The sequence below is a fragment of the Arachis hypogaea genome, chromosome 10 (genome assembly GCF_003086295.3).
Source record: "Arachis hypogaea cultivar Tifrunner chromosome 10, arahy.Tifrunner.gnm2.J5K5, whole genome shotgun sequence".
Taxonomy (NCBI): domain Eukaryota; kingdom Viridiplantae; phylum Streptophyta; class Magnoliopsida; order Fabales; family Fabaceae; genus Arachis; species Arachis hypogaea.
In genome coordinates this window covers 17,852,908-17,870,213 of record NC_092045.1, presented here as the reverse complement: position 1 = coordinate 17,870,213, position 17,306 = coordinate 17,852,908, and the positions used below count along the sequence as shown (strand labels likewise).

Sequence of the window (17,306 nt, the reverse complement as noted above, 5' to 3'; positions counted from 1 at the left end):
GAGAGGAGAAAGAGGCAGTGATCGCCACTGAGGAAGACCTCAATGGACATCCACTGGCCGCCAATGAGTTCCCTAATGAGGAACCATGGGAATCTGAGGCTCACACTGATACCATAGAGATTCTATTGGATTTACTTCTGCCATTCATGAGCTCTGATGAGTATTCTTCCTCTGAAGAGGACAAAGATGTCACTGAAGAGCAAGTTGCTAAGTACCTTGGAGCAATCATGAAGCTAAATGACAAGTTATTTGGTAATGAGACATGGGAAGGACGAACCCCCTTTGCTCACCAAAGACCTGGATGACTAGACTAGGCAGAGATTACCTCAAAAGAGATAGGATCCTGAGAAGTTCTCAATACCTTGTACATTAGACACCATGACCTTCGAGAAGGCTCTGTGTGACCTAGGGTCAAGCATAAACCTCATGCCTCTCTCTGTAATGGAGAAGCTAGGGATCTTTGAGGTACAAGCTGCAAGAATCTCACTAGAGATGGTAGACAATTCAAGAAAATAAGCTTATGGACTTGTAGAGGATGTTCTGGTAAAGATTGAAGACCATTACATCCATGCTGATTTCATAGCCCTAGAGATTGGGAAGTGCATGGATGAATCCATCATCCTTGACAGACCCTTCCTAGCCACAGCAAAGGTTGTGATTGATGTTGACAGAGGAGAATTGATCATTCAAGTGAATGAAGAATCCTTTGTGTTTAAGGCTCAAGGATATCCCTCTGTAACCATGGAGAGGAAGCATGAAGAGCTTCTCTCAAAATAGAGTCAAACAGAGCCCCCACAGTCAAACTCTAAGTTTGGTGTTGGGAGGCCACAACCAAATTCTAAGTTCGGTGTTGAACCCCCACATTCAAACTCTAAGTTTGGTGTTGGGAGGTTCCAACATTACTCTGAACATCTGTGAGGCTCCATGAGGGCCCTCTGTCAAGCTACTGACATTAAAGAAGCGCTTGTTGGGAGGCAACCCAATGTTATATTTATCTATTTTCCATTGTTATTTTATGTTTTCTATAGGTTGATGATCATGTGAAGTCACAAAAACAATTGAAAAAGCAAAAATAGAATGAAAAATAGAAATAAAAATAGCACACCTTGGAGGAAAAGCTTGCTGGCGTTTAAACGCCAGTAAGGGCAGCAAATGGGCGTTTAACGCCCAGTCTGGCACCATTCTAGGCGTTTAACGCCAGAAAGTGGCACCAGACTGGCGTTTAACGCCAGAAAAGGACAGCAGCCCGGCGTTTAATGCTAGGATTGGCAGAAAGGGCGTTTTGCATGCCAATTGGTACAAGGATGAGCTATCCTTGACACCTCAGGATCTGTGGACCCCACAGGATCCCTACCTACCCCACCACTCTCTCTCTTCTTCACCCATTCACCAATCACCTCAATACCTCTTCCCCAAAAAAACCCTTTACCTATCAAAACCCATCATTCTCTTCACCACTCACATCCATCCTTCATAAAACCCCACCTACCCCTCTCTCCACCCCTGTATAAACCCTTCTTCTACTCCTTTCTTTCTTCTTTTGCTCGAGGACGAACAAACCTTCTAAGTTTGGTGTGGCAAAAGCGTTGTTTTTTATTTTTTCCATAACCATTTATGGCACCTAAGGCCGGAGAAACCTCTAGAAAGAGGAAAGGGAAGGCAAAATCTTTCACCTCCAAGTCATGAGAGATGGAGAGATTCATCTCAAGGGTGCATCAAGACCACTTCTATGAAGTTGTGGCCATGAAGAAGGTGATCCCCGAGGTCCCTTTCAAACTCAAAAAGAGTGAATATCCGGAGATCCAACATAAGATCCGAAGAAGAGGTTGGGAAGTTCTTACCAACCCCATTCAACAAGTCGGAATCTTAATGGTTCAAGAGTTCTATGCCAATGCATAGATCACCAAGAACCATGATCAAAGTGTGAACCCGGACCCAAAGAATTGGCTTACAATGGTTCGGGGAAAATGCTTAGATTTTAGTCTGGAAAATGTAAGGTTGGCATTCAACTTGCCCATGATGCAAGGAGATGAACACCCCTACACTAGAAAGGTCAACTTTGAGCAAAGGTTGGACCAAGTCCTCAAAGACATTTGTGAAGAGGGCGCTCAATGGAAGAGAGATTCAAGAGGGAAGCCGGTTCAACTGAGAAGGCATGAGCTCAAGCCTGTGGCTAGGGGATGGTTGGAATTTATCCAACGCTCAATCATTCCCACTAGCAACCGGTCCGAAGCTACTATAGACCAGGCTATCATGATTCATAGCATCATGATTGGAGAGGAAGTAGAAGTTCATGAGGTTATATCCCAAGAACTTTATAAGGTGGCAGACAAGTCCTCCACCATGGCAAGGTTAGCCTTCCCTCATCTCATTTGTCACCTCTGTAATTCAGTTGGAATTAACATAGAGGGAGACATCTTCATTGATGAGGACAAGCCCATCACTAAAAAGAGGATGCAGCAAACAAGAGATCCCACTCATGGGCATGAGGAAATTCCTCATCATGAAATCCCTGAGATGCCTCAGGGGATGCACTTTCCTCCACAAAACTATTGGGAGCAAATCAATACCTCCCTAGGAGAATTGAGTTCCAACATGGGACAACTAAGGGTAGAGCACCAAGAACATTCCATCCTCCTCCATGAAATTAGAGAAGATCAAAGAATCATGAGAGAGGAGCAATAAAGGCAAGGAAGAGACATTGAGGAGCTCAAGCACTCCATAAGATCTTCAAGAGGAAGAACAAGCCGCCATCACTAAGGTAGACCCATTCTTTAATCTCCTTGTTCTTTATTTTTCTATTTTTCGAAAATTATTCTTTATGTTTTATTTATGTTTGTGTCTTATGATCATTAGTGTCTTAGTGTCTATTCCTTAAAGTTATGAATGTCCTATGAATCCATCACCTTTCTTAAATGAAAAATGTTCTTAATTGAAAAAGAGAAGAATTGCATGAATTTCGAATTTTATAACAGATTAATTATTTTGATGTGGTGGCAATACTTTTGATTTCTGAATGTATGCTTGAACAGTGCATATGTCTTTTGAATTTGTTGTTCATGAATGTTAAAATTGTTGGCTCTTGAATGAATGATGGAAAAGGAGAAATGTTACTGAGGATTTGAAAAATCATCAAATTGATTCTTGAAGCAAGAAAAAGCAGTGAAAAGCTTGCAGAAAAAAAAGAGAGTATATGCGAAAAAAAGAGAGAAAGAAAAAGAAAGAGCAAGCAGAAAAAGCCAATAGCCTTTTAAACCAAAAGGCAAGGGTAAATATAAAAAGGATCCAAGGCTTTGAGCATCAGTGAATAGGAGGGCCCACAGGAATAATATCCTGGCCTAAGCGGCTAAACCAAGTTGTCCCTAACCATGTGCTTGTGGCGTGAAGGTGTCAAGTGAAGACTTGAGACTGAGTGGTTAAAGTCGTGATCCAAAGCAAAAAGAGTGTGCTTAAGAACCCTGGACACCTCTAATTGGGGACTCTAGCAAAGCTGAGTCACAATCTGAAAAGGTTCACCCAGTTATGTGTCTGTGGCATGTATGTATCCGGTGGTAATACTGGAAGACAGAGTGCTTTGGGCCACGGCCAAGACTCATGAAGTAGCTGTGTTCAAGAATCAACATACTTAACAAGGAGAATCAATAACACTAACTAGATTCTGAGTTTCTATAGAAGCCAATCATTCTGAACTTCAAAGGATAAAGTGAGATGCCAAAACTGTTCAGAGGCAAAAAGCTAAAAGCCCCGCTCATCTAATTAATACTGATTTTCATCGATGTTTTTGGAATTCAATGTATATTCTCTTCTTTTTATTCTATTTGATTTTCAGTTGCTTGGGGATAAGCAACAATTTAAGTTTGGTGTTGTGATGAGCGGATAATTTATACGCTTTTTGGCATCGTTTTTAGTATGTTTTTAGTATGTTTTAGTTAGTTTTTATTATATTTTTATTAGTTTTTATTTAAAATTCACTTTTCTGGACTTTACTATGAGTTTGTGTGTTTTTCTATGATTTCAGGTATTTTCTAGCTGAAATTGAGGGACCTGAGCAAAAATCTGATCCAGAGGCTGAAAAAGGACTACAGATGCTATTGGATTCTGACCTCCCTGCACTCGAAGTGGGTTTTCTGGAGCTACAGATACCCAATTGGCGTTCTCTCAATTGTGTTGGAAAGTAGACATTCTGGGCTTTCCAGCAATATATAATAGTTCATACTTTGCCCGATATTTGATGGCCCAAACAGGCGTTACAAGTCAGCTCAAGAATTCTGTCGTTTAACGCCGGAACTAGCACAAAAGCTGGAGTTAAACGCCCAAACTGGCACAAAAGCTGGCGTTTAACTCCAAAAAAAGTCTCTACACATGAAAGCTTCAATGCTCAGCCCAAGCACACACCAAGTGGGCCCGGAAGTGGATTTTTCCGTCATTTACTCATTTTTGTAAACCTTAAGCTACTAGTTCTCTATAAATAGGACCTTTTGCTATTGTATTTTCATCTTGGGAATTTTTGGATGTCTAGTTCTTAGATCATGGGGGCTGGCCTCTCAGCCATGCCTAGACCTTGTTCTTATGTATTTTCAACGGTGGAGTTTCTACACACCATAGATTAAGGTGTGGAGCTCTGCTGTACCTCGAGTATTAATGCAATTAGTATTGTTCTTCTATTCAATTCAGCTTATTCTTGTTCTAAGATATTCATTCGCACCCAAGAACTTGATGAATGTGCTGATTATGTGACGCTCATCATCATTCTCACTTATGAATGCGTGCCTGACAACCACTTCCGTTCTACATGCAAACAAGGCTTGAGTGGATATCTCTTGGATTCCTTTATTAGAATCTTCGTGGTATAAGCTAGAATCCATTGGCAGCCATTCTTGAGAATCCGAAAGGTCTAAACCTTGTCTGTGGTATTTTGAGTAGGATTCAGGGATTGAATGACTGTGACAAGCTTCAAACTCGCGATTGTGGGGCGTTAGTGACAGACGCAAAAGAATCACTGGATTCTATTCCGACAGATGAATAGCCGTGCTGTGACAGAGCGCGTTGAACATTTTCACTGAAAGGACGGGACTGTAGCCATTGACAACGGTGATGCCCAACATACAGCTTGCCATGGAAAGGAGTAAGAAGGATTGGATGAAGACAGTAGGAAAGTAGAGAGACGGAAGGGACAAAGCATCTCCATACGCTTATCTGAAATTCTCACCAATGAATTACATAAGTATCTCTATCTTTATTTTATGTTTTATTCATCTTTTAATTATCAATCCTCCATAACCATTTGAATCTGCCTGACTGAGATTTACAAGATGACCATAGCTTGCTTCATACCAACAATCTCCGTGGGATCGACCCTTACTCGCATAAGGTTTATTACTTGGACGACCCAGTGCACTTGCTGGTTAGTTGTGCGAAGTTGTGATAAAGAGTTGAGATTGCAATTGAGCGTACCATGTTGATGGCGACATTGATGATCACAATTTCGTGCACTAAAGAGCTAATCCTATTTCGTCATCCCTAACATCAAAAGAAGGTACAATGTTATCTTCACATTTGAGAGAAAGTCAAATAAGACTAGTTAATCTCAATCCAAAAGTCTTAATCAACTTACTAATTGAATTAGCAAGAGATTAGAGTCAATGGAAACAATATTAACTAACAATCCTAGATCACCAACATGAGTTGGGTATTAATGACTTAAGATTGCCTAATTTCTCTTTCCAAGCCAAGAATGCTCAAAAAACTACTCTAACATCCAACCAAGCATTTTGTCAAATACTTGGAAGGCATAAAAGGAAAGCATTATAAATTTGCAAGGGAATCAATAATAACAACTCAATTAAACATCAAAGAAACATAAAACATAAATTGCATTAAAAAGAAATCCAAATCTAATAAGAGTGCATCAACATAAAAAGAGGCATAAAAAGGAAAATTAACACTACAAACTAAGAGAATGAAGGTGTAGGAATAAAAAATTATAAAGAAAAAGATGAAAAAAAGAAATTAAACCTAGAACTAAGAGAAAAATTAACCTAAGAACCCTAATTTTAACCTAATTCTAGAGAGAAGAGGAAGCTTTACTCTCTAGAAAACTACCTAAAGCATCGTCCTACCCTAATTTAATTGCTCCCTTTTTGTCTAATCTTCAATTCTACATCAAATAGCCTCAGAAATGAGTCGGATTTGGGCCTGGAAAGCTTAGAAATCGCCCCGAGCATATTCACTTTAATGAGGTCACGTGATCAGCGTTATGTGTGCGCGTGGTCCATGCGTGCGCATCGTCTTGCAATTTTCTCTTCACGCGTACGCGTGGATCGCGCGTGCGCGTGGCCTTGAGTTCAGCAAATCCTCATTTCTTCATGAATTCTCCACTTTGCATGCTTTTCTCTTTATCCCTTCCATCCAATCCTTGCCTTATAAACCTGAAATCACTCAACAAATATATCAAAGCATCGAATGGGATTGAAGTGAATTAAAATTGGCAAATTAAAGGCCCAAACAGCATGTTTTTAACTCTTAAGCATAAAATTAGGGAGAATTACAAAAACATGCTATTTCATTGAATAAATGTGAGATAAGTTGATAAATTCCCCTAAATTCAACATAAAATAAACCACAAAATTAGAATTTATCATAGAAATACTATGACTTAAGTATAGTATTTTGCTAGAAAGGACGTTACATTATGGTATCAAAGCTGTCCTTCTTGATTAGAGATTTAAGAGTGGACTGACTATGCTTCACTACATACTCTCGGTGTTTGTCATGCAGTAGAACTTGTCCTAATAATGACAAGGATTTGAGTTTTATATGCATAATTATTTATAGATTAACTTTGTTAGTCTACCATTGTGTATTTTCTGGTATTAGGTCTCACCAACTTGATACTAATAATTTGTGTATACGGAAACACTAATAGAATATCATAGATGAAGTAAAATTGGTAAGTAATATCAATCATGAGGTTTGGAAATGTTAGAAATTATATTTTAGGGGTTAGTTCTTGAAATGTTCACTTGAATCTTTTAAAACATTCATCTTTGACCTTTCTTATGTTTTTCTTCGTGAATCTGGTACTCTTTGATTTGATTTTGAACTTGTTTTGGCATAATAAACAATCCTTAAACATTTGACAATATTGTCATTGACTTTGATTGCCTTCGTTTATGAACTTTGCACTTTTTTTATTTCACTGGAACTTGCTTTATTTGATCTAATATACTATCTTTTTCTTTAATGTTCCTACCAAAGTTCCTTAATTTAGATTTTTTTCTTAAAATGCATTTTGACTTTTTTTCCTTGGCACAGTTCATTTTTTATGTACATCCTTATTTAATTGTGATTTAAAGTATTCTTTTAAATTCTTGTAAGCATCGTCTGTGATGTTTGTCCGTTTCTTTCTAATTGTTGTATTCCTTTGATAAAGCTTGAGCTCGTCTGGTGACACATGCAATTTTTAGATATAGCAAATGATACATTAATTCTTTAGGACATGACTTGTGGATATAGAAGGTGAAATCTGTAAGTGTGTGGTATCATAAGAAGCTGTGCAGTTTTAAATTTGGCGGAAGAGTTTTGTTAATGTCAGGTTTATGGTTGCTGTTAATAAATTTGTGAGATGATTGTTAGTTAAAAAGGTTATAGGTTTGGGAATTACATAATGCATGTGGTAAGGTGACGTGCCCTGAACTAATGAACTCGGTGATAGATTAGAAAACGATATTGGGGAAGTTAATATCTCAAGGAATCCTAGCTTGGTTGTAAAAACGAGGTAAGGTGATCATGCTTCGATGAAGATTTTAAACGGTCATTGACCTTTGTAACACCCTAACTACTAAAGCTCACGCTTCCAGCTGCGCCACTCTGATAGCTTGGACATTACAACGACACTTATACTATTTAATACTGAAATATGAGCCTATTTAAATCTTTAAATCACAAAACCGCTCCCAGAAATACTTTTGCTATACAACGTACATCCATACATACCATACAACTTACAAAAACTCTCATAAAGAGTACATCTATAGATACATATATATATATATATATATATATATATATAAAGCAATATTACAAACATTACCCAATACAGTTCCTATCCCTCTTACAGAATATATCAAGATAAAGGCGAGGGTATATTAAAGTATAATCTAAGCAATACAGAATATCTCAACAACAATTAAATAAACTTTTCATGACTTCTGCGTCCATATCCTGAAAGGGAAAAAATGCAGGGGGGTGAGAACATCATCCTCGAAAGGGTTTTCAGTAGAGGGTTTTTGGGAATTACTGTAATAGGATACGTGAAGATAAACCGTACCAGTGATTAATAACCGTCTTATGCCTCTTTTAAAAAACAACGGTTTACAATAAAAGTAAAGTCGGAAATCTTTTCTAAAAGAGAGACCGTTCAATTCTCAAAAACTCAAAAGCCTTTCAAAAAGATTTAACCATGCTGAACCAAATTAGCATTTCATACTTTTCCAAACCAAAAGCACAAAACCGAAACCAATCATCGGTCCATCTCAGTTCAACCACGGCCCTAGGCCCAAACAATCCAACCATTAACCAATCACTACAATTCAATAGAGTCCCAGATGCAAACACAGATAGGAAGTTCAAGCACAAACAAACAGTTACAGCAAGTAGAATAATTAGCAGTTAATCACAAAGGCAAACCATCGCGGAGCAAGTAGGTTTGAGATACAACCTCATTGCTACTACCCGCTCAACCTAGAGCCAGTGGAATAACCACTACTGTGGCTACTACCCAGGCGGGTATTTAAAAGCTCAACCTGGAGCGAGTGGAATCACCACTACTAGCGCTACTACCCAGGCATCACAGTCTCTGACCTGGAGCAAGTGGGATGAACCACAACCCTTGCTACTACCCAGGTATCTCAAGCATATATTCATTCAGTCCCAGCCATGGATCAACATCCATCTCAGCCATCCGGCTTAAATTCACAATTCATTCAATTGTATACATGCATTTATACTCAACCATGGATCACCATCCATCTCAACCATTCGGCTCACAGTTCAATCCAGAGCCAGCCAATTTATCAATAAGTACAGCCCTTTGGCTTAAATTCATAATTCATAGCCAGTCATACGGCTCATAACTCATTCAAAAATCAGCCATAATTCAATAGCATACACAGCCATTCCGGCTCATAACAAAATAGCACTTCCACCATTCAACATCATCAAATTTATAAAGTCGGCATTTAAGCCATAAATCACTTTTCTCAATTCATTTCATTTTGAAATTGAATTTCAACTCTTTTTAGCCTTGGCTTAAAGATCTCATTTCTCAAATCATCTCAGGCTCATAAGCCACTTTTACTCAAAGTAAGTTTTCCTTTTAAAAACAATGCCACTCTCGGCATCCTCTTTCCACAACTTCCATAACCATGGCAAGTTAAATATTCATTTTGAAACATTCAAAATCATCCATCCAACAATGGAATTTTATAACAAAGTTTCTCGCCAGAGTCCCAAACCTTTAGGGGAGAATAACATAACTCATTTCGCCAAGTTCATTAAATTCATTAAAAACCTTGGCTTCCTGATTTGAGTAATAAAACAGGATCTAAGCCAAACCGAGTCACGTAATCATTTATTTCTTTCAAAGCCGTTTCCTTTACTTAAACAAAAACCAGCTTCAACCCCATGAGAAATTCTAAAGCGTTTCAAACTCAGAAATTATTTTGGTCTTGCAAAAACTCAGAACTCAAAGAGTACTTAAAACTTTTCCCAAAACATTTTAGAATGAAAATTGTCAATAGACGTTCAGGTTCTTTCAAAGTCACTGAAAATCCTCTAATTGAAATCCTCAAGCCAAATTCAAAGGCATAAACCCTTTTTCACATTTAAAACAGTTGTAAGGCATAAATTTCATCTAAATAACTTGTTCACAAGGGAAATATATTGCTTTTCTTAAGAAGCAAGACTAAATCACAATTTTCTCTTTAATAATTCATTTCAAAAGCATGAATCATCCTTTTTCTTGATAATTCAAATTAAATAGTAGCAATCTTTAACTCATCATTTTTCCAAACAATATTTCAATAAAGACTCGGATTTTATAGAAATTCCGACAGCATCTCCCCTAAAACTTGGACTTTGCCACCCGGTTCGGGTCCTAACAAAACCATTCCATAATCCTTTTCAACAGCCCAAAATCCAAAATTAGTTCAAAGGCAAGCCAAAATCCAACAGTCATCTCAATTCCATACTCCAAGGAAACCGTTTCAAAATCAAATCGTTATCATCCAAATAAACTCATTTCTAAAGCTTTAAAGAAACGGTTCAGTAACAGTCATTTATCAAACCAATTCATTTAAGGCAAACCAAGCTGATTTCAAGAGTATGTTCTATTTTTCACATTATCAAGAAAATCAACTGAACTCAAATCAATTCCCAACGGATTAAACTTGATTTCAAATCTTTAAAAGAATCAACTTCAAAAGCATTTTGTTTCACAAAACCACACAACAATTCAGCCAAGCAAACACTCATAATCATTCGAGACAATCAATTAATACATAAAGTTGATACAATTACCAAATACACAATGTCTCACATCAGTATCTATATATAATAATTCCAATACATAAAGCATAGTTTTTGAAAAGTGCCCCTACTTCGACACGCAAATCCATAACCCAAACGCCTCACCGAGTCCTTTTTGCCTCAACTCAAAATCACCGGCAACCAAAGCCTCGACCCCAAGCCACTTTTGCAATAACCATATCAACACTAATCACAACATGTAATAATCAGGACTCGACCCCACGTTATCAAAACTCATATTCACTAACCAAACACCACAGAATACTAACGCAAGGCTATCGAAATAGAAATACTCACTGAATTAACAAAACGAAGCTGTCGCAACTCTAAATCGACCCAGCAGCGACTCCGTCAACTGAACAACAGCTCCGATGATGCTATTCTGGTGAGTTTTCTTACTTCGGCAGTAACAGCGACTCGGAACCAGCATAGTCGCATCAAAATCATCAACAGCGGCAACAGTAGCAACCACCATAGCGTCTTGGCCTCAGCAGCGGCTTCTAATGGCAATGGTGGCGTACTCAACACAGAACCCAAGTAGAGCAATGGTAAGAACGACGACTCACCCAGCGATGCAAGCTCCACCACCAGTGACCGAAAAACACGACAGCGGCGTTTTCCTCCACTCAATGGCGTTCTCTCCCTTCATTGGCTTTCCTCCACCCAAAAGCAGAAACGGAGCTCCACCATGATTCTGTTTTGGAAGCTGGCAAGGTGGACGGCGTGGTGACCTCGACGGCGGTGGCAAGGAGCGCAGTGGCATAAGCACCACCCTCTACTCCTCTTGCATGACCCGCATCTTCCTCTGGTCGCGATTCACAGCGGGAGCGGCAGCGCGTCCTCTTCTGCCTGGCGTCGTTCTCTTTTCCACGGTGGAATCCATTAGGGACGGCCGCAGTACCAACCGCGACAGCTTGACTGAGATGGAACCCTTGGCGGCAGAACAAGACGACTTCCAGGCATGATTTCTCTCCTTTCGGCGCGCCACAGTGGCGACCACTCGTCGGCGAGTTCGGAGCGAGGACGGCGACGGTAGCGACGCTATCTTTCCCTGCTTCCTCATCCCTGTGTTTGTGTGTTGACTGTGAGTGAGGTGGCGGCAGTAAGGGGGGTTTGCGGTGCTGAAGGTATTGAGGGAGGTTAGGGTTTCAGGTTTGGGTGAGTTTGCTGAGGGTGTTTGGTGTGTGTGTGTTTTTTTCCAAAAATTAAGGTTAGGGGCAATATAGTAATTTCACATATAGTTGGGATCAATATAGTAATTGAAACCCAAATAAAATCCAATACTAATTATATATAGGAAATACTATTTGTTCATCAATTTCACAAATTATTTTCAATAAAATGCCTAAATCCAACAATATGGAATAATATAATTAACTTCTCTATTTTCCCAAAACAGCAGTATTAATATTTAAAATATTACTTATATAATCTAAATCATATAAAATTCTTATTATTTCATAACTGCCAACTCTATAATTCAAATATAAAAAATAATCCAATAATTATAAAATTGGATAATAATTATAACTTATCTTAAATTCAATAAGTCACAACTTGCCTTAAGTATCTTTAATAAAATAATTTCTGAAATTAAGGCTATAAATAACTATATAATTTGAGACTCGATCGTAATAAAACTTTTCAAAAATTCTGAGTCTTACAACCTTATTTGTTAAGTTCCGAATTTCTGGGTTCTAAGGTTTATTTTGCATCAAACCTATCTCATATAGTTTCTGCGTCGCATTGCATCTTTTTTCTTTCATATTCATGTGATATGATTTCTCACATATTTAAAATTAAACATGCCAAATTCTTTTACCTTTTTCCTTGATATGTTCAAAAGTAAAGTTAATGTAAATTCTTTTTATCTTATATCAATTTTTGAGAACAATAATTTTTGTAAGGTGAATAGAGTGTAACATTTTATATTTTTAAAAGCTCTATTATAAATTATTTAAGAATTATTATTAGTTTGAGGTGCTTATTTTTTGAAACTATTTTATTAAAAATAATTAAATTAATTTTATGATAAGTAGAGTTTAGATTAGTTAGAATTCTTATGTAATTTTTATTATCATTAAATATTTTGCATAATTGAAATTAAAATTTGGGTAACTAAAAAATGATAAAAAAATATGCAATTTAATTTGAATAATTGATTTTTGGGTTTAAATTGTATTTGAGTTTAATTAAATAACTATAATGTATTATTAACGGTTATGTGAATATATTTGTTTGAACATGTTTGTATTATAAATAAAAAAAAGGTTAAATACGATTTTGGTCCCTAATGTAGAGGCCGAAAATTTATTTCGTTCTAGACCTTTTTTTCGCTACAAAATTGTTTCGAATGTTTAACTTAGTTTTAAAATTGTCATTTTTACTAATTTTTTTATTTTTATTACCAAATTATCCCTACCTAATATATATATATAAAACAGAAAACGGAAAAGGGGGAAGGGATTCAGGGAAGGTCGCGCTCGCTTTTGGGGGTGTTGTTTCCAAGGAAGAGGTGGAAGGGAGAAGAGGGGGAAGGTCGCTGCTCCACGCTGTCGCTGTCGTTGCTGCTCCTCGCTTCCACCATTGCTTCCTCGCCGCTGCTCCTTTCTTCCTCAACACACACTGATACTAACGGCAAAAGATGAGAGAGCGGAGAAGGGAGAAAGAGAAGAGAGGAATGGAGCCGTTCTCGTCGCCACACCCCTGCCCTCATCGCGATTCACAGTATTGCCGACCACCACAGCTCCCTCCTCGTGGTGATTTACAACCCGCCACCACCGCATCGCCGTTCTCGTCGTAATTTGCGGTGTTGCTACCACTGCCACAGCCCTTTCCACGCGATCTGCCACCACCACCGCATCTCTCCTCCCCTCGCGATTCGCAGTTCAATGTCGTAGCCCCTCCTCCACCACCGCCGCAGCCTTTCTCCTGCAGTGCTGTTTAAATTTTTTATTCCTTTTTTTCTTTAATTTTTTAGATTTAAAGGAAGGTGTTTTACTTCTGTTTGTTCCATTGTTGTTGTTGTTGTTGATGCTTCTGGTTGTTTCTGCTTATTCCTTTTATTCCATTGTTGTTGATTGATGCTTTGGTTGCTTCTGTCTGCTTCTGTTTTTGCTTCTGTTTCTAGTTCTTTTTTGTTTTTGCTCTGATTCCATTATCCATTATTATGGTTGTTGTTGTTATTTTGCTGGTTGTTGTTGTTTGATTGTTGTTATCTTGCTTCTGTTTTTTGCTTTTGCCTACTTCTATTTTTGCATTTGCTTGTGCCTCTGTGTTTCTGCTTCTGGTTAATTTTGGGGAAGAGGGGAGGGATATTTTCGTCCAAAAGACAATTTTAGAACTAAATTAAATCTTCGGGACCATTTTGTAGCGAAAAAAAGGTTGAGAAAGAAATAAATTTTTGGCCTCTACGTTAGGAACCAAAATCGTACTTAACCCATAAAAAAATATTGGTTTTTCTTATAATCATCAATACGTTAACATCATAAAAGCTCTTATATTAAATTAATAATAATAGGAAAGTTTACATAATGTCCTTTTTAGTAGAAATACTATGACTTAAATATGATATTTTGTTAGAAGGGACGTTACATTAATAATCTGGACAAGTAATAATAAATCGAATAAAATTAATTTGATAAATTGAATATATTTGATTAGATTTACTACTTGTACAAAATACATATAATAAATTGAATGAAACTAATTTAATTTAAATGTAAATAGTATAGATAGAATTAATTTGATTTGATTTATATAAAAATATATAGCATAAGACGTATAACTAGTTTTAATTTAAGATGTCTGTATAATTTTAAATTTCATTTATTTTATCAACATAAATTATCTATTTTTTAATTAACAAACAATTTAAGAAAAAACATAATTTACAAAAGTATAAACAAAATTTTGTGATTAAAAAAATCTTTATTTGAATAAACAAGATAAATCACACCGCCTGTATAACATATAGATGGGATGGCAAAATAAAATAAATAAATAGAAAAATAAAATAAATAAAGACTAACTAACATAAAAAGAATAAAAAATAAAAAATAAAAAATAATATATATAATTTTCATCCCCCTTTTCGTTTTTTTTTTCTAAAGAGCCGATCAACTGCGTGTCCCATCTCAAAATACATATAATTTAATACATACAAATATTTAATACATGAAATAAATATTTTCATATAATTTATTTGAATATAGAACATTATATTTAAATTAAATTCTAAATAATTAATTTATTACATCAATTTTTTCCCTATAAAACTAAAAACTTGAGCAATAGTTGGGTAATTTGAGAGTATATTTACTCTTCCTTCAAAAGTTTCTAGTTATCTCTAAATTAAACTTTATATATATATGTTAATTGATTAAATATATAATTAATTTATGTACTGAAATGTGCAACACGAGATTATTATTCTATATATAATACATTAAAGAAAGTAATTATTTTTTAATTTTAAAAAGAGGAGTGTTGGAAGATTAGTAAATTTTGTGATTTATAACCATCAAGTATTCATTAATGATATTTTTAATAGTGTGAGATTTCATCCAATAGTGTAGGATTATTCACTTTTCTTTTATTAGTTATATACTATCCAGAATTTAATAAAATTACTAGCCTTCTAAACTTTCCTTTTAAAAATATATCAAAATATTTGTAACACCCTAAATTAATATTATACATTTAAAGGCCTTTAAGTAGGGTGTCACACTTAATATGAAAAAAATCAGATAACTAAATCGTTAGGTAAGAAGAGAAGGAAAATACGCGCGAAACTTTGGGTGGAAATCGAGTAGTACTAAAAGGATGAAATTGAACAAAACTCAAAGGGGTTCAAGCAAACATAAAAGAATTCCCATGAACACGGTTCTAAAGGAGATAGTGCTTAAAGGTAACTATGACGAAAAGGAAACTAACGCATCCTAACTAGTTTCATCGAAGAAACTTCCATCCTTGTGTCATGTCTTATCCTTGGCTCGGGTTGTCGGATTCCTCTTCCTCAGTTTCGGAGTCAGACTCGAGGTGTACCACCTTAGATGACCGCTTCTTAGATGCTGAAGCGTTCCTATCTAGGAAGGTTACGACGGGCAGCTGGGGTTCTTCTTCCACGAACCCTCGATCTAAGTAGATAGTTTGGAGCACGGTAGTAGTGGTCGCAACTACCCACGCGTGCCTCGAGGGGTCATACTCAGAAGTTATCTTCGGGGGACACTGCGTCATCTCTATCCGCTGTGCCATGTTCCTCTGGAGACAGTATGGGAAAAGAAAGGGAGTGAGAACCTAACGTCTCAGTAGGAGTGCTATGCAACACCTCCATATCCATCTCCAGCCCACGTGCGGGATTTTTAAAAAGAGCGTATAACGTGGCATGTAATATGTATCTTTCTTGTAAAACATGTGTGCAAAAAGGAAAGCATATAGGAAAATAGAAGGATAACATCTTAAGTAACATCAACATAATCATAATTAAATCTAAAAAAACATAAACATTAAACTTTCATTCATACTTTCTTCTTTCTTAACTTTTAACTTTTATGGAAGGTATTGAGCTCAAACCGGTATAAATGAGAGTCCCCTTCCCTTACCGAAGGTTCTTATCTCGAGTGTCTTGGCGATCACCTTCCCTTACCGAAGGATCATCTCGATCGATCACCCTCCCTTACCGAGGGATCATCTCGATATCTTGTCTTTGGGGGTCACCTTCCCTTACCGAAGGATCACTCCCTCAGTTCAATTTACAATCAAGGTTATTTAGACATACACAAGAAAAGAGTTATATCAACAAAGATATCTTATTATATAAAATTGATGGGAGTTCCCTTCCCTTACCGAAGGTTCCCAAAGGTTTGCCGATCACCTTCCCTTACCGAAGGATCATCTCGATTATCTTGTCTTTGGGGGTCACCTTCCCTTACCGAAGGATCATTCCCTCAGTTCAATTTACACTCAGGTTGTTTAAACATACACGAGAGAAAAATCATATAAGAAGAGATCATGGAAGAAAAGGAACAATTGTGATAATAAAGGGATATATGAAAATCATGAGACTCTAGCATGTGTATAGATATTCTAATTAAAAGATCTTGGTAATATAATAGCGTGGATTGAAAGAGGTCATATCAAAGTACAGAAAATAGGGCATTTTAAATAATTGCACAAAATATTAAAGAAATTATGTATTCTCGATCCTAAAGGAGTAATATAATGGTGCAACGGTCATATAATAAGAATAGAGTATATCATATATTTGAATAAAATATTTAAGAAAGCATGTACTCTTGACTTTGAAGGAGTAATAATAATGATATGCACATAATAGAATAGGGTATATTAAATATTTGAATAAAATATTTAAGAAAGCATGTACTATTGGCTTTAAAGGAGTAATAATGACATAATGATATGCACATAGTAGAATAGGGTATATTAGATGTTTGAATAAAATATTTAAGAAAGCATGTACTCTTGGCTTTAAAGGAGTAATAATGACATAATGATATGCACATAGTAGAATAGGGTATATTAGATGTTTGAATAAAATATTTAAGAAAGCATGTACTCTTGGCTTTAAAGGAGTAATGATAACATAATGATATAATAGGTAACATGGATGCACATAATAGAATAAGGTATGTTAAATAATTGAATTAAAATATTATAAATAATAATATAACCATGTAAGAGATCACACATATGCCTAT

The 17,306-nt window shown here is 36.4% G+C and overlaps 1 long non-coding RNA gene across 1 annotated transcript; it reads right to left on the bottom strand.

Annotated features, from left to right (window-relative positions):
• Positions 1 to 7,935: 7,935 nt before the first annotated feature.
• LOC140175820 (uncharacterized) lies at positions 7,936 to 11,772 on the bottom strand. Its single transcript, XR_011866489.1, has 2 exons — positions 10,885 to 11,772; positions 7,936 to 8,223 (listed from the first exon to the last, which is right to left on the bottom strand). It is a non-coding gene; the product is annotated as an uncharacterized lncRNA (long non-coding RNA).
• Between the last annotated feature and the right edge of the window lie 5,534 nt (positions 11,773 to 17,306).